The following is a 21,499-nucleotide window of genomic DNA, read 5'->3' as shown; positions in this document are numbered from 1 at the left end:
GAACTCACACTATGCATATGTTGGCATGCTGAGTGGTGTCTCTGAAGCCATATGTTGCTCTGTATTACTATTTGTTTTCTATTCCATATGTTTTCTGCTCCTTTTTTCCCTGCCTACTTTTGAATTAATTGCATATTAAAATTTTTTTCTTTTATCTCCATTTTGCTGTATTCTTTGCTTATTTTTAGTGGTTGTTTAGTGTTTCTAGCATGTATTTTTAAGTTATGATATAATACAAGTTATATTGTATTACCTCCATCATTCACTTGTAAGGACTCTTGTAATTATATTGAGTCCACCCACATAATCCAGAATAATTACCCCATCTCAGATCCTTAACTTAATCATGTCTGTAAATATCCCTTCTGCAATGTAGGGTAACATATTCACAGGTTCTATGGATTAGGATATGGATATCTTTGGGATACTCAGCCTACCACCCCATTATATAAAGCATTGAAGTATATATTTTTCATTCCATCCCATTAAACCACTCATTAAGTAACTAGATGCAAAGATTACCTTTAACAGGAAGTTTCCACATGGACAAAAAGAAAAAAAGATTAGAGGAAAAAGCAGAGTGGTAGAGAAGAATGATCTCTAATCCTGAGTTTTTGTCCCAGATCTGTTTATCAATAACTGTTTATTTTTTAAAATAACCTACCTCTCCAAATCTCTGTTTCTTGTAAGGAAAAATAACTAGGAAATCTCCTAGATCCTTCTGTTTCTATAATTTGTAAATCTTATGTATCCTGTAAATTGATTAAGGCAGGATATGAAAGTGCTCATTGTAGAATAGATTCAGGCTTACAGATTTTAAAGGAGGTTCAGTTCCTCAGATAAAAGAGACCTACATTCTGCTTTTGCTACCAGAAAAGAACTGTACAAATCTAATTGCACATGAGGTAACATAACCTAAGCAGAGCTTCTGGGGAAGGCCCAGGAGTCAGAGAGCAAAGATGAGAAAAAAGACAAAGGGTTGGCACAGTTTCAATGCTCAGGAGGGAAACCTTTTAGCAGTGTTCCAAGAGAATCAAGCAAGGTGTGGGTAAAAGCCCCATCATCAAACACTTGCAAAGCCTTTCCCTGAGGTCATGAAGTGGAAAAACAGACAGATAATGACTCAGAGCCTTAGCTGCGTGTGGGAGCCACTGAAATAAACTGTCAAAGGGGAAAGGTGGATTGCAACAGCTTCCACCAATGGTACTGTGGCAGTATACAAATTAGTATAAAGCAGAGGTAGAAGTCTTAGTCAAAAATATTGTCAGTGATCAAGGAAGTGCCTACAGGTTACTAATCAGCATGTGGGACTGCTTGCCTGAAGCAGGGTGGCAGGGAAGCTGGCTCTCCTGCTGGGACTTTGTCAGCTATCCAGGTACCACAGTGAGAAACAGATTTTGTTGTAGCAAGAGGGCCAGAAAAGTCTTCATTCTTGATCTGATCCATCATCTGAGAATTTTCAGCATGTGAAAGAGCTGATAGCAAGTATCAGTTGCATGTTAAACAAAGCAGGGAGCATGCCAGGGAGCAACACTTCATGTTGAGCTTAATGAAGAGGTCTGGTTATTTTTCCAGTGTCCTGTCAGGGACCAGGAGGGAGCACAGAGTAGAGTAAATCGATGGATCATTAGAGACGGGACCAATGGTTTGACTAGAATGATTTGACTAGAACGGCTGAGGACAAATGTCTGTGTGGAAGAAGAAAATCATTCTCAGGCTAAAGAGAGAAGGAGATACAGAGAAAGATTTTTGATGTCTAATTCTATTATAAGATTACAGAAAATTCTCCTTAAGAGCTTTTTGGTAAGTATGCCACATATTATGTCAAATTCCTGGAACATATCACTAAAATAATTTTCTTTCAGGTGGTTTTAATCTTTAGTGTGTGGGCATTAGATTAGCAGGTTGTATGGACTATTAATTCAATGAGGAATTTGAAGAAAAAAATTAGCAAAATCACTAGTAAGCCTGGATTGTTCTAGAAGTTTGATCAAAATGGTATATTTAGTATGTCTGAGCAGAAATATTTATAGTGCCTTTTGATATGAGAAAGAGGGAACAATGCCAGTGGTGCAAAATACATGCTGGATCCTCAAGCAAAGAATGGGCCTCCTTGTGGCTTGCTTATTGGCAGAATAAAAGACGTCTTTTGGTTGACCCTATTTCGTGGTTGGTTGCTTCGAAATTCTGTTCTCAGACCGAAATTGAGTAGAACACATGATTAGAGGCTTCGCCAGTTATGAGTATCTTTGTAAGGCAGAACCTATTTTCTTTTCTAGAATTAGAAAATTCCAGTGGGATGCAAAGGAGCCAGGGGTATAAAGGAGAGGGGATCAAAGAAAAATATTTCTGACTTTCTCATAGCATTAGCAGTAGTAGCAAAAATCAAGCTTCTGGCTTAGCAGTGGCAGTAGACTGGTTTGCAGTAGTAGTTGCAACAAGACTGAATTTATAGGGTAGCAGTGGTATCAACATTAGAGGTATTGATAGTTCCCCATAACTGAATTCCTGGAGGCAGTTGCGCAAGCCACAGTGTTTAGTGTTCTTTGGCATTATCTGTGACTGCTTCATGGGATGAGTTTGGTAGCATAATTTTGACTTTCATTTCTTGCTATTTAGCTCCAAGCTTAGTTCTTTCAGACCTCCTATTTATTTTATAAGCTGCCTAATGTCTTTTTAATAGATTATTTTCACTTTAGTTCTGCTAAACTTTGGTTTGCTGCTTGCAACTCAGAACCTGATGGATACTTCTGAGGACTTGGTAAAAATACAGATTCCATGGCCTAGACAAAATCAATCAGAATATCTGGCACTGGGGCATAGGAATCTAATTTTTTAAAGATGTTGGATCAAACAATATTTTCTTTTTTTATAGAAAGTGACAGAGAACAGAATTCAAAGCAGTTTAAATAAAAAAAGGGAATGTATTTGCATAATTTAGAAGTCTATGGAGTAGACATTCAAGCAGTACTGAATTTAGAGCTCAAGCAATGCCTTGGGATTTGGTTTCTCTATTTCTGTTGGTTCTGTTTTCTGTGGTGTTTTCTTCAGTCTAATATCCCATGTAGTCACAAGATGTTGGTAGAGACTGCAGGCTTTACATCCTCTCAGTTTGTGTCCTCATAGACAGAACACTTGTCTTTGTCCTGGAAGCCATGGTTCTGATGGAGAACCGTGTCTGAAACCATCACTGTGGCTAAGGGATTGTGAAGCTCCAATTAGTTGGCTGACTTTTCTGCCACCTACGGAGCCAAGATTTTCTCAGGAACACATTTTCTCTTTTCCCTTTGTTGATAGTATCAACTTTTTGTTAACCATTAAACATCCGCACGCTTGCAATTGAGTTGTGTACTCATTCAGTCACTTATTCATGAATAGTTTGAACTTGTGTTGTATTAGGCAAAGTGGATTTATTTATTTTTTTTTAATTTTTATTTATTTATGATAGTCACACACAGAGAGAGAGGCAGAGACACAAGCAGAGGGAGAAGCAGGCTCCATGCACCAGGAGCCCGACGTGGGACTCGATCCCGGGTCTCCAGGATTGCGCCCTGGGCCAAAGGCAGGCGCCAAACTGCTGCGCCACCCAGGGATCCCGCAAAGTGGATTTAAAGTGGAATATGATGTGGTCCTTTGTAAAAAAGAGCATAGACTCTATTGAGGGAGACACATAAGTAAAACATTATTTAAATTCATTTGATTTATTGATTATCTATTGAACACTTGGCATTATTCTAGTGTTAGGGGCATAACAGTAAAATATAATAAAAATATATAATATACTCATATATTAATATAAATACAGTAATTTAGTAACATGGCAGTAATATAATAAAATAAAGTGCTTGTCCTGAGAGAGCTTTTATTAAAATGGAAGAAGACAGAGGTAAAACAATAAACACAATATAGGAGACAGTGATAAGTACAATAAAAAATAGTTAGACAAGGCCTCTTTGAGAAGGTGGCAGAGGTGTGAAGAAGTGAGGGAGTAAGCATGTGGATATCCCCAGGAAGAACATACTAGACAGAGCAAACATCAGGTGTAAAAGGCCTGAGGCAGGACCATGCTTAGCCAATGTAGTTGGAGTAGAGTACAGGAGAGAGTTGTTGGAGGTAAGTTTAGGGAAGTAGCAGGGGCACTGGATTATGTAGGGTCTTATAAATCATTGTAATACCTCTAATATGGGAATAATTTGGAGGTCTGGAAATAATTTCTGAGCAGAGACATAATAAACTTTTTTTTCCAATCTCTCAAGGTATAATATGAAGACAAATGAGATGGAAGCTGGGAGACCAGTGGGGGGCATTACATAATCCAAGCGAGACAGAATGGGGCTGACCAAGATGAAGAGTAGGAAGTGGTTGGATTGTGGATATATTTTCAAGGCAGATCTTACAAAATTTGCTAGTGGATTGAATGTGAGGTGTGAGAGAAAGAGGAATCAAGGATGACTCCAAGGTTTTTGCCTTGAACAACTGGAAGAATGAAATTGTTATTTACTGAAAAGGGAACATTGCAGAATGAGTTTGGTAGGCTGCCTATTAGACATTCAAGTGCATGTATTAAGTGGTCAGTTAGATATTCTAGTCTAGAGTTCAGTGTAGAAGTTTAGGTTGGGATTCGTATTTGGGCACAGCTATCCTTTCAGGTGTTATTTAAAGCTATGAAATTGATAACATCAGGTAGAAAGTGAGTCAGTGGAGCATATAAAAGAGCACTTCAGGTTTAGAGATTAGGCTGATGAGGGGAGGCAGCAAAGGGGATGAAGTAGTAGCTGCCAGTGAGATAGGAGGAGAACAAAGTGCTGGCTAGAAGCTAAGAGAAGAAAGTCTTCTAAGATAGAAGGAATGATTGGTTGTATCAAATGCTACAACTGTGCCAGGTCAGTGAGATGGTCGATCATTATTTATGAGTATGTTGAAGACTTTGTGACTTTGTTGAGAGTTATTTTGCTAGAAGAGTCAAGATGAAAAAAAACCAATTTAAATGTACTCCAGAGATAAGGAAGGAGAGAAAGGAGTGACAGTGAGTATTGACAATTTTTTATGGGGATTTGATATAGAGGAGAGCAGAGAGATGAGGAGATCACTGGATGGCGTGTGGGGTCAAGTGAGGGCAGTGTGATAAGTGAGTATAAGGGCAGTGTAGTTAGGGTGCTTTGGAGGTACATAGGAAGTTGCTGCAGGAGATGTTAGGATAGAATTTGCAAGGATGGTCCAGGACTTAGTACTAATAGAAGATGAAGAGAAGATTTTTCAAATGAGGGATATGTTTGAAGGTACATAATTGTGACACCACATAAGGTTTGGCAAATTACTTGTAATTGAGAATGACTAAAGAAAAGGTCATGAGGCAAATTAGTAGGATATTAGGCTAAGGATAGCATAACATTTTTTAAAAAAGATTTTATTTATTTGTTCATGAGAGACACAGAGAGAGAGGCAGAGACACAGGCAGAGGGAGAAGCAGGCTCCATGCAGGGAGCCCGACGTGGGACTCGATCCCAGGTCTCCAGGATCATACCCCAGGCTGCAGGCAGCACTAAACCGCTGCACCATTGGGGCTGCCCAGGATAGCATAACATCTTGAAGTGAATTTTACTTTTTGAGCAAAACTGAACTTGTGAAATATTTTCAGTAGGGAGGTGAGGTGATGAGATTTGCATTTTCCAAAGAGAAGCCTAGAAGCAGTGCAGAAGATGGATTGCAGTGGGGATAGACAGACAGGAGATTATTGCAGGAACCCAAGTGAAAGTGGTGACGGACTGAACTTAGGCAAATGGCAGTGAAATTAGAGGGAACAGATATGTAAGATGTGAAGAAGTTAAGATCCACAAGAGTCTCTGACTATTTGGAGGTCAAAGAGTGGAGTATGCAAAGAAGAAATGTAGCAGGACTTTCAGGATGGTAGGTCATTAGCAGAACTAATGACTAGAGGATTCGTTTTAAAAATACTATTTTAGTTTTGATATGTTGAGTTTAAGAGATAAGTGGGAGATCCTAAGTTGACAAATGTAGTAGACACGAATTTGGAGTTCCAAAAAGAAGCTTGGGCTGGAGATACAGATTTAGGAACCATGAGGTGTAAATGTTGGCTAAGTCATGGATTTGGATGAAGTCACTCAGAGAGAGGGTGCAGAGCAAAAGTTCTTAATCTGAAGTTTGCTTAATGTAGTTGGAGGAAAACATCCAACTGTGCTGATTCTTCTCACTTTAAAACTATGACCACGTGTTTTAAGTGATATCATGAAGGGCAGCAATCTTATTCTCAAACCTCTAACAGCCCCTTTTTTCTTCATACTCAGCTGATGATTTTGCATCTAATTGACTGAGAAAACAGGAACAATCATAAAAGAACTACTTCACCTTCTCACCAGCAAGTCTACTGTGCATCTCTACACCCAGCGTTTTTATTCCTGTTGCAACATGAAAACTGTTCCAGCTTCTAATTCTAGTTGTGTACTGGGTCTTGGCCCCTCTTCTACTCAGAGACTTTGCTTTTGCATCATATCCTTTCTCTTTTGCATCATCTGTTTTCTCCTCTTTACTCATCACTCCCATCCTGATGCTGTAATATGTCCCCATCGGGAAAAGGTCTCTTGCGACCTCACATTCCTATCCCCCACCATTTCTCTATTCTCCTTTATAGGAACTCTCTTGAAAGAGATGTCTGTAATCACTCTCTCACCTCCCATGATTTCTGGAATGCACTCCAGTCAGGCTGTTCTCTAATTCCACTAAAACCAATCTTAGGGTTGGTAAAGATCTCTTTCTTGCCAAGTTCAATAAACAATTCTTAATCTTCATCTTACTCAACCTCTCAGCAGTATGAGGCACAGTTGATTATTCTCTCTTACTTGAAACACTTTTTTGTTGTTGTTGTTGGCTGCCGGGATCTATTATTTTCTTTGTTTTCTTCTTATCTTACCAGATGCTTCCTTCTCAGTCTCCTTAACTGGATCTTTCTATTCTTACTGAAATTGAAAGAGTGAAATACCCCAGAGCTGAGTCTTTAGCTTTCTCATCTCTATTTGCTCTTTTCTTGAGGTGATCTCATCCAGAGTCATGGCTTTAAATAACATCTGGTCAAATATCTGTCTCAGAGAGGTCTTTCTTCTCTATGACTCTCCTACCCAGCTTTGTTTTTCTTCATAGCAATTATCACTATTTGAAATCACATATATATTTAAAGATATTTACTTATTGTCCGTCTTCCCCATGAGAACAGGGTTCTTGTCTGTTTTGTTCTCTATTATATCCTCAGCCACTAGAACAGTGCCTGGCAAATGATAGACTCTGAAAAAATATTTAATAAATGTATGTTCTGAAGGGGCTTCCATAGCTTTTTTCTTCTTAACACTCCAAAGGGAAGAATATTAGTTTCTAGAGGTAAAAGGTATAGGAGACAAAGAAAAACACCTGGAGAATATAACTATTTAAGAGGCAAGGAAAACATAGGATTCTGAAAAGGAGACCAAGAATTAATAGAAAGAATTGGGAAAGGCTATGAGCCAGCAAAATTTTAAGCTAAAGAGTTAAGATAAAGGCAGAAGAGATTCTAGGTTGGGTAACGAAAGGACAAGTGTAGTTTCATGTGGTAAACTTCTATATTTTGGAGCTGTGGAAAGAGGAACAAAGAAAAGTATGAAATCCCAATCTAGTTGATGGGACTTTGCTTGGAGGGAGAGGTAAGAGGTAAGAGGTGGTGCTTGGGGGAGAAGTGGGGCACTGCTGTGACAAACACCTAAACATGTGGAAGTGGCTTTAGGAGGGATAATAGAGACTGGAAGAGTTTTGAAGGGCATTTGAGAAATATGGATGTTATGGGAAATTCTGATGAGAGCTTTTTTGCAACGGGTTTGCTGCCAGAACACAGGTCGTGTTCGTGAAAACCACTGCTAAATCTAAACCAAAATGGGAAAGGAAAAGACTCACATCAACATCCTCATCATTGGACACGTAGATTCAGGCAAGTCTACCACTACTGGCTATCTGATCTATGAATGTGGTGGGATTGACAAAAGAACTATCAAAAAATTTGAGAAGGAGGCTGCTGAGGTGGGAAAAGGCTCCTTCAAGTATGCCTGGGTCTTGGATAAACTGAAAGCTGAATGTGAACATGGTGTCACCATTGATATCTCCCTGTGGAAATTCGAGACCAGCAAGTATTATGTGACCATCATTGATGCCCCAGGACACAGAGACCTTATCAAAAACATGATTACAGGCTGACTGTGCTTTCTGATTGCTGCTGGTGGTGTTGGTGAATTTGAAGCAGGTTTCTCCAAGAACAGGAGACCCGTGAGCATGCCCTTCTGGCTTACACACTGGGTGTAAAACAACTAATTGTTGGTGTTAACAAAATGGATTCCACTGAACCACCCTCCAGCCAGAAGAGATACGAGGAAATCGTTAAGGAAGTCAGCACCTACATTAAGAAAATTGGCTATAACCCCAACACAGTAGCATGTGTGCCAATTTCTAGTTGGAATGGGGACAACATGCTGGAGCCAAGTGCTAATGTGCCTTGGTTCAAGGGATGGAAAGTCACCCGTAAAGATGGGAATGCCAATGGAACACACTGCTTGAAGCTCTAGATTTCATTCTGCCACCAACTCGTCCAACTAATAAGCCCTTGCGTCTGCCTTTCCAAGACGTCTACAAAATTGGTGGTATTGGCACTGTCCCAGTGGGCTGAGTGGAGACTGGTGTTCTTAAGCTTGGCATGGTGGTCCACCTTTGCTCCAGTCAATGTTACAACTGAAGTAAAATCTGTTGAAATGTACCATGAAGCTTTGAGTGAGGCTCTTCCTGGGGACAATGTGGGCTTCAATGTCAAGCATGTATCTGTCAAAGATGTTCATTGTGGCAACGTGGCTGGTGACAGCAAAAATGACCCACCAATGGAAGCAGCTGGCTTCATGGCTCAGGTGAGTATCTTGAACCATCCAGGCCAGATCAGTGCTGGATATGCACCTGTGCTGGATTGTCACACAGCTCACATTGCTTGCAAGTGTGCTGAGCTGAAGGAGAAGATAGATCGTTGTTCTGGAAAAAAGCTGGAAGATGGTCCCAAGTTCTTGAAATCTGGGGATGCTGCCATTGTTGATATGGTTCCTGGCAAACCAATGTGTGTTGAGAGCTTCTCTGACTGTCCTCCTCTGGGCCATTTTGCTGTTTGTGACATGAGACAGACGGTTGCTGTGGGTGTCATCAACGCAGTGGACAAGAAGGCAGCTGGAGCTGGCAAAGTCACCAAGTCTGCCCAGGAAGCTCAGAAGGCTAAATGAATATTATCCCCAATACCTGCCACCCCAGTCTTTTTTTTTTTTTTAAGATTTATTTATTTATTTATGATAGAGAGAGAGAGAGGCAGAGACACAGGAGGAGGGAGAAGCAAGCTCCATGCCAGGAGCCTGATGTGGGGCTCGATCCCAGGACTCCAGGATCGCGCCCTGGGCCAAAGGCAGGCGCCAAACCTCTGAGCCGCCCAGGGATCCCTTGCCACCCCAGTCTTAATCAGTGGTGGAAGAACGGTCTCAGAACTGTTTGTGTCAATTGGCCATTTAAGTTTAATAGTAAAAGACTGGTTAATGATAACAATGCATCATAAAACCTTCAGAAGAAAAGGAGAATGTTTTGTGAACCATCTTTTTTTGTGTGTGTGCGTGTGTGGCAGTTTTAAGTTATTAGTTTGTAAAGTCAGTACTTTTTGATGGAAACAACTTGACCAAAAATCTGTCACAGAATTTTGAGACCCATTAAAACAAAAGTTTAACGAGGAAAAAAAAGGAAATTCTGATGAGAGCTCAGAAAGAAAGGAGTAGAGCTATAGAGAAAGCTTCCATCTTAGGAATCCATAAATAATCACAAGTGTAATGTTGGTAGAAATAAGGACATTAAGGGTCATTCTGGTGAAGTATCAGATAGAAATGAGTAACATGGGGGGAGCCCTGGGTGACGCAGCGGTTTAGTGCCTGCCTTTGGCCCAGGGTGCTATCCTGGAGACCTGGGATTGAATCCCACATTGGGCTCCCGGTGCATGGAGCCTGCTTCTCCCTCTGCCTGTGTCTCTGCCTCTCTCTCTCTTTGTGACTATCATAGATAAATAAAAAAAAAAAGAAAAAAAAAAAAAGAAATGAGTAACATGTTATTGGAAACTAGAGGAAAGGCAATCTTTGTTATAAAGTGTCAAAGAACTTAGCTGAATTGTGTTCATGTTCCAGTATTGCATGGAAGGTAGAATTTGCAAGCAATGAAACTGGATATTTAGCTGAGGAGATTTCTAAGTAAAGTGTTGAAAGAGTGATTTGGTTCTTCCTAACTGCTTATAGTAAAATATGAGAAGAGAAAGATGAATTGAAAAATGAATTGTTAAACAATTCGAGAACCAGAACTTGAAGGTTTGGAAAATCTCAGCCTATCCATTTCCCAAAACTTGGAAAATAAATTTATGTTGTTTAAGCCATCCAGCCTACAGTATTTTGTTATAGCATTCCGACCACACTAAGACAGATTTTTGTAGCTACTAGCACCTGGAGAGGCACAATGTGTATTATGGTAGCAGGCTGCTTTTTCCCCTCTAGATTCAGTTCAGGTTTTGCTCTGAATCAAAATGGCTTGCAAACTGGTTCTTTAAAAAGATTGAGTCTCTCACTTGGCCCTTGGTAGGTAATTAATTGTCAAGATAGTTTATTTTCTTATTTCTAGAGGGAAGGAGCATCTTCTGGGACAAAGGGGGATTATAGCTTTAATGAAAGTCTACCTGGCTAGGAAATGACCACTCTCCGCCTGACTGGGAAAGGAGAATGTGTATCTTGCATACCTGCCTCAAAGGGAGGTTTTTAAGCATAGAACTGTGGAAATGGGCGAGTAATTCAAGGCCCTCAGGGTAAGGTAGAGGTGCCAGGGCTACCCAGAGGTGGGAGTTTATAGGAGGTGGAAAGACATCCTGAGGACAAGTTTATACAAGAATGTTCAAGGAAGGACATAAAAGGAGGTGAGGCAAGAAGCCTCAAGATTAACTTGGCATCTTGCAAATCTTTTTGAGAAAATCCCCCAACTAAGGACTGTCAAAAAGCCTTCCTGTACTGTCCTCAGATGCTTGCACTTGCCCCAAACCTGCTTCTTTGCTGGATGTGTAATGCAAACCAGTTTTTAGGTACTCAGCTTTGGCAGCATTTGAAGTAAATAATTTCTTGCTTAGTACTTCCCCTGGGTAGGAGGGAGGACACTCATGAACATGTGTTGGCATGGCTAATGCAAAGGTGTGTCCGTTCCAGGTAATATTTTGAGCAGAAAAGCAGAGTGATTTCTTTCCCTTGGACCCTCCAGAATAAATAATTTTGGAAGTTCTGTTGAATAACCTGATAAAATGTTCAATTCTCTATTTTACTTGATAGTAGGGTATATAAAACTTTTGAAGAAAGTGATACCTTTCAGAGAGAGGTGGGTTAGTAAATGTGCTGGGTATTCTTTTTTAATTCTTTTTTTTTTCCATTTGTTTTTATTGAAGTTTGATTTGCCAGAATATGGTTTTTAAATTCTTTTTTTTTTTAATTCTTCATTAAACTTCCCACTAGAGCAGCTAAGGGGCCTACTCTCTATTTAACACTTCTTTTGTTAAAAAAAGCACTAATAGCTTTATACCTCTAAAACCTGCAAGAGATTACACTTTTGTTAAAAGATGAGTATTATTTAGCCTTTATGAAGTACCTTCAAAATTCTTAACAAAGATAGGTATGTTATACTGGCTAGGCTCCAAAGATGAAGCTAGAAACATTAACAATATTACTATAAATGTAGTTTTTACCAATGTGCTGAAATTTTGTCCATAGGCTTTTTACCATTGGAGGTATTTACCACTAATGTATCTGCCAAACCTCAGTTTGATAAAGAGCAGCTATAGTTTGTTAATGCTTTAAATGACATAAGTTATTAAAATGTCTTCTAATGTGGAGGGCAATTAAGCCTAGTCTAAGAAATAATGCCTATCTAGCAAAGCAAATTTTGTTTGGACAGTTGTGTGGTATCAATAAAAATGGTGTGTTGCAGAATTTTTTCTTGCCAACGAACTGACCGGTTCTAACTGAAGTAGAAAGATTTACTGTTGGATACCATGCAGGATAATAGAGACAATATGAATTCCAAGGAACTGATAAGACTGTGTTACATGTGCAAGAAATCTACTGCTTATAAACATGATTTTTGCAGTAAACATATTAGTCAACAAAATAAAAGGCTATTCTTACCAAATACAGTTGACCCTTAGACAACATGTTTTTTTAAAAATATTTTATTGCAATATTTTGTAATTTTCTTTTTTTTTGTATTTTTTTATTGGAGTTCGATTTGCCAACACATAGTATAACACCCAGTGCTCATCCCATCAGGTGCCCCCCAGTGCCCGTCACCCAGTCACCCTGTCCCCCTGCCCACCTCTCCTTAACAACATGGGTTTGAACTCTGTGGGTCCACTTACATGAGGATTTTTTTCAATAAATATATTGGAAAAATTTTTGGAGATTTGCAACAATTTCAAAAAACTTGCAGATGAACTAGCATAGAAATACCATAAAAACAAAGAAAAAGGTGTTATTGTAAGAATAAAGTATATAATACATATACCATACAATATGTGTTTATTGACTATATTATTGGCAAGGCTTCCTGTTGATAGTAGGCTATTAGTAGTTAAGTTTCTGGGGAGTCAAACATTACATAGGGATTTTTTTTTTAGAAGGTTCCATGCCTAATGTGAGGCTTGAACTTACGACCCTGAGATCAAAAGTTGAATGCTCTACTGAATGAACCAGCCAGGCCACCCCTATAAATGGATTTTTTTTTTTTATTACATGGGGAGTTGGTGCTTCTAATCCCCATATTGTTCAAGGGTAGTCTGTTTCTCTTAATTCATGGTTCTTAACATGTGGCCTTTTGACCAGCAGGATCAGCTTTACCTGAAACTTGTTATTAATACAAATTGTTGGACCCTACAGAGACCTACTGAGCAGAAACTCTAGGGCTAATCTGATTTTAACCAGTCCTCTAGATAATCCTGATACATGCTCTAGTTTGGAAACCATGTCTTGAACCCAAATCAGTCTTGGGGCCCACAGTTTTTTTCAATTCTGTAACTACCTAGAAGTCTTTATATTGGGAGATCCTGAGACATCAAACATGACTGGTCAGATTTTTTATTGCCAAAATGTTTTCTATGAATAGATAGGCAATTGATGATTTTTTTTCATTAACTCCTCTCACAAATATTTTCTGAATGCTTACAATTTAGGCATAGACAAACAATAGTGAATAGGACCTAAAAGAGCGCTGCTTCACAAGATATTCTGGGCTGAATATTACACATGTTAATTTATCACAATGGCTCAAATTAACTGTAGACTATAAGTGGAAGTTTTTATAATAAGTGAGGAATTGCCCATTCTTCATGGCCTAAGGTGAAAATTGTCCCCCTCAGGGACTGGGCTTTTTCGATGCTTGACCTAATGCTATAGTATTGCATTCACGTTAAACTAACACACCCAGGTGAAAAGTGAATAGTTTAGTCAGTTGTTTCATCAAACAACCCCAAATGCCTGGGTTTTATTTCACTAAATTGTCCAAACCAATCAGTAGTGTTGGAATTATGTTAACTTAGCATGAATCTTCACATATAAGGAAGATTATGTCTGGAGATTTTAGGTGGGAAAACCACTGGTTTATGAAAATGAGCATTTGGAACATAAGTGATCCAGATTGGTTATTACCTGATTTTACTCATTTTTCCGGTTTATTTTGTAATAAATACAGCTTACCTTATGAAAAGAGATCAACCACATTAACAATAAGAGGACATAAGGAAAATCTAGGACTAATACCTAGCTTTATAAAATTTACTTGGTTGCTAGGAAATAAGTGAAAATTCTAGTTTTCATCTATATAGTGGCTTTGTGATAGACAAATTATGGAGTTAAGCATATCTTAATTCCCTTTACATTTTTTGAATTTACTAATAAAAATGTTAAAGGAATAGCAACCTTTAATAAAGAAGCCACAGAATCTGAACTTGTTTATTCACACAAGGGAACTAAATCTTTACGTTTCTGCTCACTGTGAATATCTTTAAAAGTAACTGTTAAACACACTTGGCATATGAGGTTTCTGTAAACATTTTGTATGTTAAGAATTGTTCCTGATCTTAAAAGTATCTCCTTTCTCAGATACTAATGAGAATGAATGATGTCTTATAGAGGAAACTGCCAGGCTTACTCTCTGGTTATGCACAGGAAAACCAGAAATATTTATCTTGAGTTTGATCTGGGACAAGAAAAAACAGGTATGGTTCTTAATTGAGGGTCCCAAACTCAAATTCTTTGAAGGTGATAGACTGGTAGCATAAATATATGGACAGGACAGGTGTATGAGACCACAGGAGGTGGTAGAGATACACCTGGACAAAACGTGTTTTGTGTAAGAGTTGTTCAATTTCAGTTGTTTCTGTGGTATCTTATGCATGGAGATACATTCTAAACTCATTTATCAAAATTAGCAGATTAAAGGTCACAGAAGGAGGTTAAAGTTCAGGGACTGGCTCCAGTCTTTGACCTTTGGTATCAGGATACTGGTTTCTCCAGATTTGATACCACGAGACTGTATTAAATTGACCTATATGAAAATGTCATTTTTTAAAAAAAAGATTTCATTTATTTATTCATGAGAGACACAACTGAGAGAGGCAGAGACATAGGCAGAGGGAGAAGCAGGCTCCCCTCAGGGGAGCCTGATGCAGGACTCAATCCCAGGACCCCAGGATTACAACCTGAGCCAAAGGCAGACACTCAACCACTGAGCCATCTTGGTGCCCCTGAAATTGTCATTTTTGTAGGTAAAATAAATCGTCAAATAATGGCTATCTCATATGACTAATCTAATATCTTCCATCAAGAACTAACAAAAACATGACACTCTTACCTCTTTCTCCATTTTCTAAGGAAGAGGTATTTTTTAGTTATATGACTGTTTGCTTTTCCTCTGTAAGGTCAAATTCTCCTCCTGTGGTCTTGATTCAGTCATCCAAAATATTTTCATTCTTTCAAAAAGTACTTTTTAAAAGAAACTGGAAATATAATTGTGAGCAACATATGCTCCACACTTGCTTTCATGGTGCTTACAGTCCCACATTAGAGAAATAAACAGGCAATTCGGTTACAGCAAAATGTGTTAAAGGAAGTTCAGGGGATACCTGGGTGGCTCAGTGGTTTAGTGCCTGCCTTCGGCCCAGGGTATGATCCTGGAGTCCCAGATTCAAGTCCTGCGTCGGGCTCCCTGCATGGAGCCTGCATCTCCCTCTGCCTGTGTCTCTGCCTCTGTCTCTCTCTCTCTCTGTGTCTCATGAATAAATAAAAAATCTTTAAAAAAAAAAGGAAGTTCAGGATGCTGTGAGAGTACTTCAGCAGGGGACATCTAACTTGAAACTGGGAATTCAAGAAGGTTTCCTGCAAGAAGGGATCTGAGAGCCGAAGGATGATTAGGATTTAGCTAGGTCAAGAGAAGGATAAGAGTGATGAACGTAGATGGAATAACTTATGCAAAGCTGAAAGAGAACTGGACTACTTTTAGTAAACTGTAAATAGTCTAGTTTGGCTGGAGTATATAACATGAGGCACACAATATGAGTTTGGAGAAGTAGGGAGAGACCATAATCACTGAGGATTATTCTTGATTTAGAGGCATAGGCAAAGGCTAGTTATTGAAAGATTTTGAAGGGAACAGGATATAGTATGAGCAGATTTGAAATTTTAGTAACACTATTTTAGTTTTTTTCTTCAAATTTTTATTTAAATTCGAGTTAGTTAACATACAGTGCTGTGTTTTTTTCAGGAGTAGAATTCAGTGATTCATCACTTAATACAATATCTACCGCTCTTTCCAATAAGTACTCTCCGTAATATCCATCTGGCCCATCCCCCACCCACCTCCCTCCATCAACCCTCAATTTGTTCTCTATCATTAAGAGTCCTTTATGGTTTGTTTCCCTCTCTGTTTTTATCTTATTCTTCCTTCCCTTCCCCTATGTTCATCTGTTTTGTTTCATAAGTTTAACATATGAGTGAAATCATATGGTATTTGTTTTTCTGTGATTGACTTATTTTGCTTAGCATAATACACTCTAGCTCCGTCCATGTTGTTGTGAATGGCAAGATTTCATTCTTTTTGATAGCTGAGTAACATTCTATAGTGTGTGTGTGTGTATATATATATATATATATATATATATATATATATATATATCTCACATCTTCTTTATTCATTTGTCAATGGACATGGGCTCTTTCCGTAGTTTGCCTATTGATAATGCTGCTATGAACTTTGGGGTAAATGTACGCCTTTGATTCTGTATTTATGTATCCTTTGGGTAAATATCTGGTAGTGCAATTGCTGGATCATAGGGTAATTCTATTTTTAACTTTTTGAGGAACCTCCATACTGTTTCCCAGAGTGGCCACACCAGTTTGCATTCCTACCAATAGTGCAAGAGAGTTCCCTTTTCCCCATGTCCTCACCAACATGTATTGCTTCCTGTGTTAATTTTAGCCATTCTGACAGTTGTGAAGTGGTATCTCATTGTGGTTTTGATTTATATTTTCATGATAAGTAATGTTGAGCCTCTTTTCATGTGTTTGTTAGCCATCTGGATGTCTTCTTTGGAAAAGTGTCTATTCACGTCTTCTGCTTATTTCTTAGCTGGGATATTTGTTTTTTTCGTGTTGAGTTTGGTAAGTTCTTTATAGATTTTGAAGAGTAACCCTTTATCAGATATGTCATTTGCAATTAGCTTCTCCCATTCTGTAGGTTGCCTTTTAGTTTTGTTGACTATTTCCTTCACTGGGCAATAGCATTTTATCTTGATGAAGTCTCAATGGTTCATTTTTGCTTTTGTTTCCCTTGCCTTTGGCAATGAATAACACCAGTTTAGAAAGAAATTTGGAGACTATTGTAGCAACGGTGGAAATATAAAATAGTAACCTGAAATAGGCAATGGTGATGGTGATAGAGAGTAGCTTAGAGAACTTTATTAAGAGGTAAATGTAGGCCTGGTGATTAGCTCTGAGAGAATCTGCCAATGGAAGATGAGGAGCAGGTTTGGATGGAAGATTATGAGTTCACTTTTGGACCTAATGAGTTTGAGTTGGTAGTGGAAAATCCAAACTGAGATGTTTAATAAATGATTAAATATACAAGAAAGACATTTTGTAATGGAGCTATAGATTAAGAGGCTTATAGATGTAATAGAAGCCAAGGGAGCGGATAGACTCATGTACTGAGAGAATATGGAATGAAAAAAGGTCTGAGCATGATCCTTATAGAACAGAAAATTTAAGAGCTAGTCAAAGGAAAAGAATGCTACAAAAGATATTGAGAAGTAGTGATCAGACAGGTAGAAGGAAAACTGGAAGGAGTTCATTGTATTTAGCAATAAGGAAGTTGTTGCTGACTGGCTCAGAGCAATTTTTGCTGGAATGGCAGGGTCAGAAATAATTTGAAGTGGTTAAGGAGTGAGTCAGAGTAGAGCAAATGGAAATTGTGAGTCTAGACAGATCTTTAAGAAGCTTGGCTTGGAATGAGAAAAAGGAATGTGACCCTGAAGGAGGTTATTTATTTATTTTTTAAGAGATGGCTTAGTCTTGTTGAGAAGGAGTTAGTAGAAGATAGATGAGGGGCAGGAGACAGGTGAAAGGCTGAGATTCCTAAAAAGGCTAGAGGAGGTGTGGTCCAGATCATGGATCGAGGGCTCCTTAGACTAGAGTGGGGGCACCTTTTCTTTTTTTCTTTTTTTTTTTTAATTCAGTGTGTTTTTTTTCTTTTTAAGACTTTATGTATTTATTCATGAAAGACATGGAGAGAGAAGCAGAGACACAGGCAGAGGGGGAAGCAGGCTCCATGCAGGGAGCCCAATATGGGACTCCATCCCAGACCGGAATCTACCTTGAGCTGAAGGCAGATGCTCAACGGCTGAGCCACCCAGGCCTCCCAGGGGGCACCTTTTCCACTACAGCTGGAGGAAAGAATTCTGATGTTTTGAGTTCTATAAGGCAAAGTTCAGGAATTTACTGTCTAATGATTTTATTTTCTTATGAAATAGGATAAATGCCTATTTACAGAGAATGAGAAGTGATTCTGAGGTTGGAAGTTTGAGGAAAGTAGAGGTGTATGTATAATGGATATTCTGAAACTGTAGCCAGAAGGGAAAAATAAAATAATGAAAAAAATGCTACAAACTAAATTGTAAGATGCCCAACAATTTTAGAGATGTTAAAATACATAAAATGGGACTCTTAGAAACCAATCAGATAAGTTCCAGATAAGATATAGAGAAAATTCATACACATTAATACAAACAGAAGATCTGAATAGAACTTCTGATGTTGGGGCATCTGGGTGGCTCAGTCAGTTAAGCATCTGCCTTTAGCTCAGGTCACAATCCCAGGGTCCTAGGGTTGAGCCCCACATCGGACTCTCTGTTCAGTTGGAACTTACTTCTCCCTCTCCTCTGTCAAATAAATGAATAAAATTATTAAAAAAAAAGACCTTCTGATATTGACTTGAAAAGAAAAATGTGGCTGCTATGTGAACATAACATAGCAAATAAATCAATAAATGATAGTAAGCAAAAGTATAGGAAAACAAAGACTAAGGAAGCATCTAATCCAGAAAATGTATCATTAAAAGGAACAGAAAAAAATTCTCCATGAGTGTTTAGTACATAAAAGGATTTAATAAGAACATGACATGCATATAATAAGTTTTCACATAGCGGAATGAAATGAAAAGGGAGGTCACAGAGCTAAAAAAAACCCCAGAGGACCAACGCCACATAGAACTAAGTTATTTGGTAGGGTAATGAACAAAGTAAACATGGCCTAAAACTGAGCTTTTGATGTGGTGGAAAGACTTGATTGAATAAAAGCAAAAAATACTTTAAAATAATTAGAAGATAATGTAGAGGAGATAAAGCTGCTATAGTAGAAAGATAACTGGAACCCCTAAAGTAGGAAACCAACAAATAGCACAGAAAACAAAACTGTATAATGTTTGTCCTCCGATTGACTTATTTCACTCAGCATAATACCCTCTAGTTCCATCCACGTTGAAGCAAATGGTGGGTATTCGTTGTTTCTTATGGCTGAGTAATATTCCATTATATACATAGACCACACCTTCTTTATTCATTCATCTTTCGATGGACATCGAGGCTCCTTCCGCAGTTTGACTATTGTGGACATTGCTGCTATAAACATCGAGGTGCAGGTGTCCCGGCGTTTCACTGCATCTGTATCTTTGGGGTAAATCCCCAGCAGTGCAATTGCTGGTTCATAGGGCAGATCTATTTTTAACTCTTTGAGGAACCTCCACACAGTTTTCCAGAGTGGCTGTACCAGTTCACATTCCCACCAACAGTGCAAGAGGGTTCCCCTTTCTCCACATCCTCTCCAACATTTGTTGTTTCCTGTCTTGTTAATTTTCCCCATTCTCACTGGTGTGAGGTGGTATCTCATTGAAACAGGATTTATAGAAGAGTACAACAAAGAACAAAATCACCTACAATTCTACCACCCAGAAATGATTAGTTATTATTTTGTTACATATCCTTTCAGATTTTTTTCTGATGACACATACATGGTCATATGGGCATACACATTATTTTAAACAATTTATGATCATAGTGTTCACACTTTTTTTTTATGGTGAAAAAATTTGTATTTATATCTGTAGCCAGCTGGACTCAGTTTAGATGATCCCAATTTTGTTGGCAACATCCAAAACTTCATTGACTATGAAGCCAGTCGAACATGTGCTCTCTTCTCTCCATCAGGCCTGATCAAGGTGTTGACTTTGGCCACATCAATGTCATAGGGCTTCCTCACAGCATGTTTGATCTGGTGCTTGTTGGCCTTGACATCCACAATGAACACAAGTGTGTTGTTGTCTTCTATTTTCTTCATGGCTGACTCAGCAGTCAGGGGGAACTTGATGATGGCATAGTGATCAGGCTTGTTTCTCCTGGGAGCGCTCTTTTGAGGATATTTGGGCTGCCTTCAGAGATGCAGGGTCTTGGGTCATCGGAATGTAGGTGATGTGTGGATCTTCTTTTTGGGACTGTGCACGTCTTTTGGCACCACTTTCTTAGCTTTCAAAGCCTTTGCTTTGGCTTTAGCTTTGGGAGGGGCAGGGGCTTCCTTCTTTGCCTTCGGCACCATCTTCGGGAAAGGCCACTATTTTTTTAATGTACTTATTTAGTATATATGGAGATATTTTAATATCAATAAATGTAGATCCACACCATTATATTAGGTAAAATTTCACTGTATGTCTATTGTATAATTTATTTTACTAGTCTCCTAAGGAGAGACGTTTAAAACTTTCATTATTTTAAAACCAATCCTAGATGAATAGCTGCACTCATATATTTGCATATATATATATATATATATATATATATGCTGCACCCCTATATAAATTTTCACTCACTATAGATATTTTAATTATTTATTAAGATAAGCTCTCTACAGAGAATTTCTGGGTTTAAATGTAAAGTTTTTTGGGGAGGAGAGGTGAAGCAAATGGTGTGTGAGTGTATGTGTGCATGTGTGTGTGTATGTGTGTGTAACCAGGCATCAAGGAGTGTGTTGCAGACTTTTCCACTAAAAACAGTGTGTGCATCTCCTAAGGTTTGACAGTATGTCTTTAAATGCCCAGCTCCAAGTGTGAGTTTCTTTGATTTTCATATTTTATCTTAAAAATTCATGCCAATCGTTGCACTCCATTAAAAAATAGTGTAATGTGTTATGCCTCTAGATCTTTGAGTGAATTTTATGTTTCGGGAAAGTGTGTCAAGAATATCCTGTTGCTCATGTAACCCTCATTCACTGCCCTATTTTTTTGTTTGAAAAGCACAGAAGAGGGATAAATCAACAAAAGCTAATTGTTAATCAAGGAACAACGGTCAACCAAGCATTGTGTTAGGTTCGTGTAGGGAATTACAAAGAAGTTGAGAACATAGTCCCTGCCTTTGAATTGCCTCCAGTTTATTTGCTTCCCTTTAATGAGCCTGTCAAAGAATTTATGTCTAACCCGATAACTGCCTGGGCTAAGGTCTTATGATGCATTTGCTCGACAGTGTGGAAAGTCCCTTCTTGTGTTCATTGCTTTGCACACTTCCAGAGACTTGCTAATGTGTTTGTTTTGGACTTGGCATCATCACTAGCATCTGTAGCATTTTAGAGTCTTGGGAAGGGAATCAGGTACCTTGCTGGTGAGAGGACGATGTAGTGAAGATAGGAGTTTTTAGGCTTTTACGTTGGCACAAGTATAGTACAGGAAGTGTAAATGAACTAGATCCTAAGTTAACCAGGACTTCCAATTCAGGAGAATTTTTGATAAACGTGAGTTAAGGAGAGTGAGGAAGATGTCAATAGAAAGATCTCTTACCAGGGATGTG

At 38.6% G+C, this 21,499-nt stretch overlaps 2 pseudogenes; one reads left to right on the top strand and one right to left on the bottom strand.

Annotated features, from left to right (window-relative positions):
* Nucleotides 1–7,914: 7,914 nt before the first annotated feature.
* On the top strand, nucleotides 7,915–9,290 carry LOC121490701 (annotated as a pseudogene).
* Nucleotides 9,291–19,788: 10,498 nt separating this feature from the next.
* On the bottom strand, nucleotides 19,789–20,258 carry LOC121490708 (annotated as a pseudogene).
* Between the last annotated feature and the right edge of the window lie 1,241 nt (nucleotides 20,259–21,499).

This window comes from Vulpes lagopus, chromosome 1 (assembly GCF_018345385.1).
Source record: "Vulpes lagopus strain Blue_001 chromosome 1, ASM1834538v1, whole genome shotgun sequence".
NCBI lineage: Eukaryota > Metazoa > Chordata > Mammalia > Carnivora > Canidae > Vulpes > Vulpes lagopus.
The sequence above is the reverse complement of the archived record's forward strand: the minus strand, read 5'-3'. Positions and strand labels throughout refer to the sequence as shown.